At 41.8% G+C, this 9633-nt stretch overlaps 1 long non-coding RNA gene across 1 annotated transcript; it reads left to right on the top strand.

Moving 5' to 3' along the window:
* The first annotated feature begins 4909 nt into the window (after positions 1 to 4909).
* On the top strand, positions 4910 to 6559 carry LOC133474715 (uncharacterized). Its single transcript, XR_009787603.1, has 3 exons — positions 4910 to 5227; positions 5359 to 5458; positions 5782 to 6559. It is a non-coding gene; the product is annotated as an uncharacterized LOC133474715 (long non-coding RNA).
* Positions 6560 to 9633: the final 3074 nt, after the last annotated feature.

The raw sequence follows: 9633 nt of genomic DNA, 5'->3' as shown, positions 1-9633 counted from the left end.
TCGGCCGGTGTACCACGGTGGAACGTTAATACTCTGGCGAGGATTTCCAGGATCTGGCAGGCTTTTGTGCAGGCAGAGATGATGACTGCTGATAGAAAACAGGTGTGCGGCCAAGGTGGTGCTGATTACAGGGAAAAGAGAGAGAGAGAGAAAGAGAGAGAGAGAGGAGAGAGAGAGAGCCACCCGAGCTCCAAAACGGAACAACAAGGATAGCTCATGACACCATTCGCACTTACATTCATGCCATCACTGAGTGGAAACTGAACCCACGGTGCTTGCACAGAAGTCAGACCAATGTACAACTGCACCATCCTTAATGTATCGTATTTAGCTTATCGTGATTGACACAAACGCAAAATACAATATACAGTGGTACTTTGCCTTACGACTTTAATTCATTCTGTGACCAAGCTCGTAACTCAAATCACTGGTACCTCAAATCAACGTTCACCATTGAAGTGAATTGAGATGCCATTCATCTGGTCCACCCCCCCGGGTCACCACAACTCCTTACATTTTTTCCAGAAACATCGAAAACAGCATCTTGGCTATTCGGAGCTGAAATAGCTCCACTCATGACTCCTCCTGATGCTCTGCCACAATGCCATTGTACAGAGTGAGAATGAGACTGTGAGTGAGCTATATGGCGTGCTGCTCCTTTAACGCATTACGCACTTACTTAAGTGGGAGTAAAAGTAGTTCTCACCAACCGCGTATTATTTGAACAAGAGCTCAACAGTTTAGTTACGTTCCACTGTGTTCCTATGAGCTACTGAATATTATCGTACAAATGAATAAAATATCAACGTAATCAATATTTTAATTTGAGAATCAATTCTACAGCATAAAGATCTAGTATCGATATTTCAGTATCCATTCGCACATCACTACACGACAGGTAAATTGGTGCTGATGAAACACAAAGAAGACTGTTGCAACTAAGCTGCAGTAATATTAATTGGGTTTCACAAACCTTAAAGAACATACAGTATGTCTGTGAGTATTGTATGCTCTGAATGTAGATGTTGCTGCAACATTGGTTTGTCAAATATCAGTTTTGTAGTTTTGTTAGCTCATCTATGGTGTTTCACATTTTGTGTTAGCATTAAGCTAGTGGACTTTCGTAAGGCAAAGTTATGTGGTTTGGCCTAACAGAACTTCAAGTGGGTGTGGAAATAGTACAGCTGAGCAATGAAGCAACTTGGTCTCTTTTCTGAAGAACTGTTCACGTTCTGCCAAACTGTACACTGCACGGTCATGGAGGGCAAAATAGACATCATCCGCTTCTTTTCAGCCTTAGCCGTCTTAGAACCCATGATTAGAATAAAAAAAATACACTCCTATGTCATATAGTTCCTCACAAAACAAAGCAAAAAAAAAATTAACACACAACATTTTTTTAACTGAAAAAATACTGCCACTCTATAGACAAATGTATTGGGACACACTTTAATCAGTCAGAGGTTTGACGCAAGCCCTTAGTTGTGCCTGAGTGTTTAGGGAAGGCCATTTTCTATTACAACACAAGCACACACCATAAAAAGATCTCTGGATACATTGTGGTGTGGAAGATCGAGTCCATGAAATGTATTCGGGATGAACTAGAACTGAGATTGGAGCACAGCCCTTGACTCTGATTTCTAATAGAGACATAAAGAAAAGAAACAGGTGGGCAAACGAGGCACATAGGATGCTTTGGATTGAAAGGCTGCTTCAGTATTGGAGACACTTGCAGGTTGGCTTGGCAGGCCTTGATTATCACCTGGACTGACAGGGGCAAAAAAGGCTGCTCAGTCTGCCAGAAAGCCTCAGAGCAGCAGGACTCACACAGGTCAAGTGACTTGGCGCCTTGGGTGGATTAAAACCATTTAGGAGAGACTAAAAGCTTCATGATCATCATGTTCTCTCAGTCTGAATGCTCATGCGAGCTGGCATTGAGCTGCAGCTTTGATGACCTTCTCCACCCACATTTTGATGAATAAGCAGGTTTGTAGCTATTCGAGATCTTTAAAAGCAGACCACTTGAAGGAGAACCACTCTCAACACCAGCATATGTATTTTTGTATTTAATATTCTAATATTATTTTTACATTTTGTTTTCTTTCCTCTCCTTCACAGAGTGTGTTAGTCCCTTTTTTTTGCATTTCCCTCAATGAATTATAAAAAAAGATCTAAAGATTTAATTCAATCAATAGTAATGTCTAGTTTCTCACTCCACATTTATGACTGCCCCATTTCATTGTAGTAATTATAGGACAGTAGTACTTCCGCTTTTATGTCACCCAAAGATATCCTGGCATTCACAAACATTATAAAATGGTCTATAGTATAGTCTTTTTACACTCAGTACAGACTCAAAAAAGTACTTGGTTCTCCAACTACCACAATAATGACCAACATTAAAATACCTATAATTAGCGTAGTAGTGTAGTAGACCCAAGTGTTCATCAAAAACAAGGCAGAGGTTTTAGTCCTAAAAAGTATTTTTATATATACAGTATTCCTAAAAGTACTCAATATTATTGTAAGCCACTGTAACATTATACACACTTTCAACATTAACACTGGAATTAAATGCAGGGAAAAAACTTTTTAAATAATGATTCAAATGTACTGCACATACATTTGTAAACATTAATTGCAAATTGTACCTAAATAAATGTCTGAAAAACAAACAGTTCCTACAGGTTAAATGCAAGGGTATTGGATTTTAAAAGTTATACAGTATACAACTGAACAAATGTACTGTACGTGATTAAAAAAAAAACTGTTGACCTACCATTATAATAACACTATGCACAAGTTGGCACGTTTCAGTCAGTGATTCTTTCGCATACCACAAAAGTATTGTGACATGGCAAAAGAGAGTATACTCAATTACCTCGGCTCCTGTTTTTCCTTTTTTTGTTTTTTTGTTTTGTGGCCTAGAAGTGTTTTTCATGCAAATATTTTCTGTAATACTGTATGTGTTATAAAATCTATGTCTTTGCATTTCTAAAATGCATGTAATCTATTTTATCAATTAAAACATATGAACTTTGCTTAGTAAGAAGACAGAAAAAAGATCATCTTGCTCAAGCTGTCTCCTTGTGTCTCTCTCTGAAAACATAGTATTACAAAACAGATAAACCATGATAGGTTTGGTGGTGACAGTTGCGTCACGATAACTGTCTCTTCATGTTTCTATGACTTGACTTTAGGTTAGGCGCCAGTTAGGCACTTCCTAACAGCCAGGAACCTGATTGTATTCCAACTGTCTCCTTATCAGTGGCGGCTGGTCAATAAGGGCGCTAGGTGCGCTGCCCTACCGGTCAGCTGAGTCACTACCTTGAATCAGAAAAAATGGTTAAATAATTTAAATGAAATATTACAATACAAATATTCCAAATTATATGTATGTGTAGTTTTACTTGAGCAGGATAAATTGTATACAGTTAATGAATAATAAAAAGGATTTGTTTATTGCAGCTGTCTCGTTCTATGACGTAATTTCCAGTCTCAGGACGCTCAGACATTTTTGGTGAACTATTGTTAAATGTTTGACATGTGCATTGGGTCCTAGTCCACTGTAAGCGATATTGCAGAGCGGGGATGGCGCATTCGTTTATCGAGTTTAAAGAGGGATTTCACTCGCCGTTCGCTGTTCGTGTCAGTCAACGTCATTTCTGGTCTCCGGGCCTTTCCCCCACCTCTCTCTGCGTTTTTGTTTGGCCATTGTGGAGCCGAGTAGAGCTATGTGCAGAGTTTGAAAAATGGCGGCAGAGACCTTAAGTAACTCAGTGAAGTCTCTTAAAAAAAGCACCTTTTGAGAGTAGAATATACCAGCAGAAACTTCATGTTAAAGAACGCAGACCTGACCAGCCGAACATTAAAATCAAGCAGAAGTCAAAAAACAGAGGAAGAGAATACACGAGGTATATTTCAGGCAACAGGGCCTGGCTAACGGCGTGCAGCGAGATGAATGCTCTGTTTTGTTTCCCCTGCCTGCTGTTTCTAACGTTAGGATGTGATTCCGCATGAACAAGAACAGGTATGACACATTAAATCACTTTGCTGAAAAGGCAAAAAGCATGAACTTTCTGGGATCCACGTGGCAAATTCGCAGCGTCTAGCCATGGGAAAGTAAACATTGCTTACCAGCTTGATGAAGGCGACAGATTAGGTATTCGTAACCACAATTAGGAGGTTGACAAAAACAGGTACATCCCATCTAAAATAATAGATTGTCTCAAGTTCTGTGGTGCATTTGAACTTGCACTGCATGGCCAGAAAATTAAGGCTCAGAAAATGTTGGTGCTTTTAGAGGATTGGTGGATTTTGTGGTATCACTGGATACAGTCCTGCACGAGCACCTGCAGACTGCCATTGTGTTCAAGGGAAGATTGAAGACTATACAGAATGAACTCCTTGACTGCATGCTGTCAGTTTTGAGAGAGTGCATCATAGAAGAAATCAGGAGTGCAAATGTTGGTGCTATTCAGGCTGATGAAGCAATGGACATTTCCACTTAGTGTTAGCTGGTGATTGGTCAAACCCCATGCCCAAGAGAGGTTTTTTGAGTTCATCCCTCTCCAAAGTGCCACACGTGATTCTATTGCCACAGCACTTCTGGATAGGCTGAGCTCCATTCTCCCTGAAGACCAGAAGAGCAAGCTCATTTCTCAAGCATATGATGGTGGAAGTGTCATGAGAGGAGCCACAGGTGGTGTGCCAAAGAAGGTTCAGTATGTAAATGGGAACGCTCACTATGTCCATTGCTACAGTATGCTCACCAACTAAACCTCATCATGCAGCAGGTGACTTCACATGTCCTAAAAGTGAATAATTTCTTCTCAGACCTGGCTGGATTTGCTACATTATTTTCAAGATCTCCAAAAAGAACCGGTGTGCTTGATAGCCTGGGGGCCCACAGACTCCCAAGAACAAGCACAGTGAGGTGGAACTTCCACAGCCGAGCTGTGAATGCTGTTTTTTAGCACAAAGAAGACCTGCTCCAGTGTTTTGGAAGCATCAGGGACTCAGGACAGTTTGATCCTCCCACTGTGAGAGAAGCTGCAGGGTTTGTGAGACGACTGGAAGATGACAGTTTCTTCTTCTTGTTGAAAGTGTTGCATCTCTTCATGACTCATGTAGACATTCTCTGAAGCCAGCTAGAGAAGCGGACCATCGACTCGGTCTTTTTTCATGGAATTATGCAGCAGTACACAGCCAACATACAAAAGATTAGGTAAATACATATTAATGATGTGCTATTTAATATTATTGACATGTTAATCCCCATGATGCCTCGACAACACTTTTGTCGTTGTTTGTTTGGAAACTAAAAGGTTAACTTATCTCTTCTGTTTCTGTTCAAAGATTCCCTCCTTACTGTCTGTGGAGAACCCAGTGGCGGTGTATCGCCGCAGGCCAAGAAACGTTGCACACTGGGCACACGTGATCTTCAGAGGCTACAGAGGTGAGATAGAACTTAAATGTCTTTACAATGTATTTAATCATTATAGTGTGTATTTTCTCGTGTATAATATGCATTTTTTGTCAGAAGTCAATAGTGTGCATTATACATAGGTATAAGGAAAATGAAAAAATTATTTCACATTTTATAAATGTATACCGCCACCTAAAAATTATAAAAAAGGTGTAGCCTATACCTTCATTCCAATATGACAGTGGTACGTATGAATGCTGATACGTACAGTTTTGCTCATAGGTTTGCAGAATGGCAGAATTTCTGAAATATTTATACATTCATTCATTTTCTGTACCGCTTGTCCTCACTAGGGTCGCGGGCTTGCTGGAGCCTATCCCAGCTATCTTCGGGCGAGAGGCAGGGTACACCCTGAACTGGTCGCCAGCCAATCACAGGGCACATATCAACAGACAACCATTCGCACTCACACACCTACGGGCAACTTAGAGTTGACAATTAACCTAAAATGCATGTTTTGGGGATGTGGGAGGAAACCGGAGTGCCTGGAGAAAACCTCAGAACTGTGAAGCAGACGCTCCAACCAGTTGTCCACCGTGCCGCCGAAATTAGAATTTCCTTCTGTAATTATTATATATTCATTGGTATTACGCGCCATCTAGTGGTCACAATGAATAGCGCCTCTTAAACAGAGTAGCTGTGTCATCCATCCTTTTCCTCCATGCGGTGGTTTGAATTCAAAGTCATTGACGGTCGGTAAACTTTTTTTTTACATTTTTGCAGATTTATTACAAAAATCCATCCATCCATCCATTTTCTGAGCCGCTTCTCCTCACTAGGGTCGCGGGCGTGCTGGAGCCTATCCCAGCTGTCATCGGGCAGGAGGCGGGGTACAGCCTGAACTGGTTGCCAGCCAATCGCAGGGCACTTAGGAACAAACAACCATTTGCACTCACAGTCATGCCTACGGGCAATTTAGAGTCTCCAATTCATGCATGTTTTGGGGATGTGGGAGGAAACCGGAGTGCCCGGAGAAAACCCACGCAGGCACGGGGAGAACATGCAAACTCCACACAGGCGGGGCCGGGGATTGAACCCGGGTCCTCAGAACTGTGAGGCTGACGCTCTAACCAGTCGCCCACCGTGCCGCCTATTACAAAAATAAAAAACTTTTTTTTTCTGTCAATATGGGGTGCCATGTGTTCATTGAGAGGGAAAAATGAACTTAAATAATTTTAGCAAATGGCTGCAATCTAACAAAGAGTGAAAATTTTAAGAGGGTCTGAATACTTTCCGTACCCACTCTGTATGTGTGTATATATATATAGAGAGAGAGAGAGAGAGAGAGAGCGAGAGAGAGCGAGAGAGAGAGAGAGAGAGAGAGAGAGAGAGAGAGAGAGAGAGAGAGAGAGATCCACCTGGACAATGAGACATACACACACGCACACACACGCACACACACGTGGTATGATACTCCCATCTGGTGGCTCAACTGTGAAACAATGTGCGGGGCATGATTCTAATACAGTGCTTCCCAACCAGGGTGCCGTGGCACACAAGTGTGATGAGAGATCATCCGGTCTGTCCGGTTTCAATTAATTTGTCAAAAAATTATTATTTATCAATTACAAATATTTCTTTGTTCATCTGTCCATGCCAGCGATGTATAGTGGCAGGCAGAACAATTAAATGCATTAGAATGCACAAGGTACGTTTAACCCATTTAGTCACCTTCTGCCGTTATACAACATAAAGATTTCACACTAAGTAAATTATAATGAGTAAATTAAGACGAGATCACCATGACTTCTATTGTCATACTTTTTTGTGACATTTTTGTTTGGTGTCGTGCTGCGGGATTTTTCTATTGTAAATTGGATGCCTTGGCTCATTTACTGTAAATTAAAATAAAATAATAATTTTCAACTTCAATCATAATTTTCCATAATATTCATTCTCCGAAGAAGTTTATTGAATTTTATAAATGTAACACACTATATATTTTTTATACTTATAGATGTTTAAAAAAAAAAAAAAAAAAAAAAGTAGTGTGATCCTCTTTCTAGATGTCAAAAGGTTTTGTGACTCCCGGTATTTTTTGTTTGTCCTGACCTCAACCCAACGGAACACCTTTAGGATGAATTCGAGCAGAAACTGAGGCCAGGCCTTCTCATCCAACATCAGTCTATACTGTGTGACCTCACAAATGCGCTTCTGGAAGAACAGTGCTCTCGAACTCTCACCTAATAGATTACAGAGTGACACTCAGACAGGCGACGTGCGTTCAAAGTTCAAAGTGTAATTTGTGTCCTACAAATTACATTTGTTGTCACCACTATTTTTTTTATAGGGCGATTAATGTACAACCCTTATGTAAGCAGTTACAGCCTGCGTAGCCGGCATTTAATAGACATTACTTCTGCATTGAACGGTGACGGCGCATTTCTGTCATGTGGGCAAGTCAGCCAATCAGTGTACTTAAATACTGTAACAAGGAAGTAAAATGAGTGCTGTAGCAGCCTTTTTTCCCCCCCGCCATTGCACTGTAGCAGCCTGGCTCATTATCGTGCCTTGACAAACGTCAGCTGCCGGGCCAGATAGAATTGGTGGCAGGCCAATTATGGCCCCCGGGTCGCTATTTGCCGACCTCTGCACTAGTGTATGTGACCTTGTGCATTTCCTATTTTTACTTCCCTCTCACATACTCCCTCCTCTCCTGTGTCTTTCTCATAATGTTGAGGGGTATCTGTAACATTATCATTATCTGGGCGGTAAACTTCCTTGAATTTCTTAATCAGGATCAGAATCAGTCCTGGAGGCTTTACAGGCCATTTCTCCTTCAATCTGCTCTCCAGTGTCGATGTCAAGGTACATACAGTAAATCCCTCTTTAAGGCCTTCTCTAAATTGGAATCGAGCTAATTTCTTTACCCTGAAGCAGAAGAAAATAAAGTGCTCCTGAGTGTTAACAGCTACCCAGTTAAATGAACAGTTATTGCAAAAACTCAAAATCTTATAAAGAAAACGTCTCTTACTTCTGAATTGAAAATAAAATTGTATTCTTGTCAAAACGAATCTCTTCACGAGACACTGGAAACTAAGCCCCCCCTTGACGACTGGCTTTGAAGGTGCAAAAAATTTGATCAGCCCCCTAGTTTTCTTAAAAAGGTTCAATGCACTTGTTTATCAAATTTGTTTTGATAAATATGGATTGCAAAATATATTAATGCAGTATATAATATATACAGAGTAATTAAATATAGAAATATTTGATATATTCAAATATATTTTTATTTTATTGTTAAAATGACTCGACATCATTGCCAAACCGCTCTCCTCCAAGCTTCTCCACCTCAGTGTCTCGCCTCCCATCTGCCAGTGAATTTACAGCTCCCTGATCAGCAGGACACAGCAGGTGAGGCTGGGGGACACCACCTCATCCACACACACCAGCAGCGCTGGGGTGCCCCAAGGATGTCCTCTCGCCGCTGCTCTTCTCTCTCTACACGAACGACTGCACCTCCACGCATCGGGCTGTCAAACGCCTGAAGTTTGCAGACGACACCACAGTCATCGGCCTCATCAAAGACGGTGACGAGTCTGCGTATCGACAGGAAGTGGAGTGGCTGGAGCTTCGGTGCGGCCGACACAACCTGCAGCTGAACACGCTCAAGACGATAGCAATGATCGTCTACTTCAGGAAGCATCCTTCGCCACAGCTGCCCCTCACATTGTCCAATTGCTCTGTGTCAACCGTCGAGACCTTCATGTTCCTGGGAATTACAGTCTCTCAGGACCTGAAGTGGGCAATCAACATCAACTCCATGCTCAAAAGGCCTAGCAAACGATATACTTCCTGCGGCTTCTGAGGAAGCACAGCCTGCCACAGGAGCTGGTGAGGCAGTTCTACACAGCAGTCATCGAATCGTCCTGTGTTCATCCATCACAGTCTGGTTTGGTGTTGCCACAAAAAAGGACAAACTCCGACTGCAACGGACAATCAAAACTGCTGAAAAAATTGTCGGTTCCCCCTACCCACCCTTGACGACTTGTACGCTGCCAGAAATAAGACAAGAGCATGCAAAATCCTCTTGGACCATCCACATCCTGGTCACCACCTCTTCCAGCTCCTTCCCTCAGGGAGGCGCTATCGATCAATGCGAACTAAAACCAGCAGACAGTGCAACAGCTTCTTCCCTCTTGCCA

Source organism: Phyllopteryx taeniolatus, chromosome 1 (genome assembly GCF_024500385.1).
Source record: "Phyllopteryx taeniolatus isolate TA_2022b chromosome 1, UOR_Ptae_1.2, whole genome shotgun sequence".
Classification (NCBI taxonomy): Eukaryota; Metazoa; Chordata; class Actinopteri; order Syngnathiformes; family Syngnathidae; genus Phyllopteryx; species Phyllopteryx taeniolatus.
The sequence above is the reverse complement of the archived record's forward strand: the minus strand, read 5'-3'. Positions and strand labels throughout refer to the sequence as shown.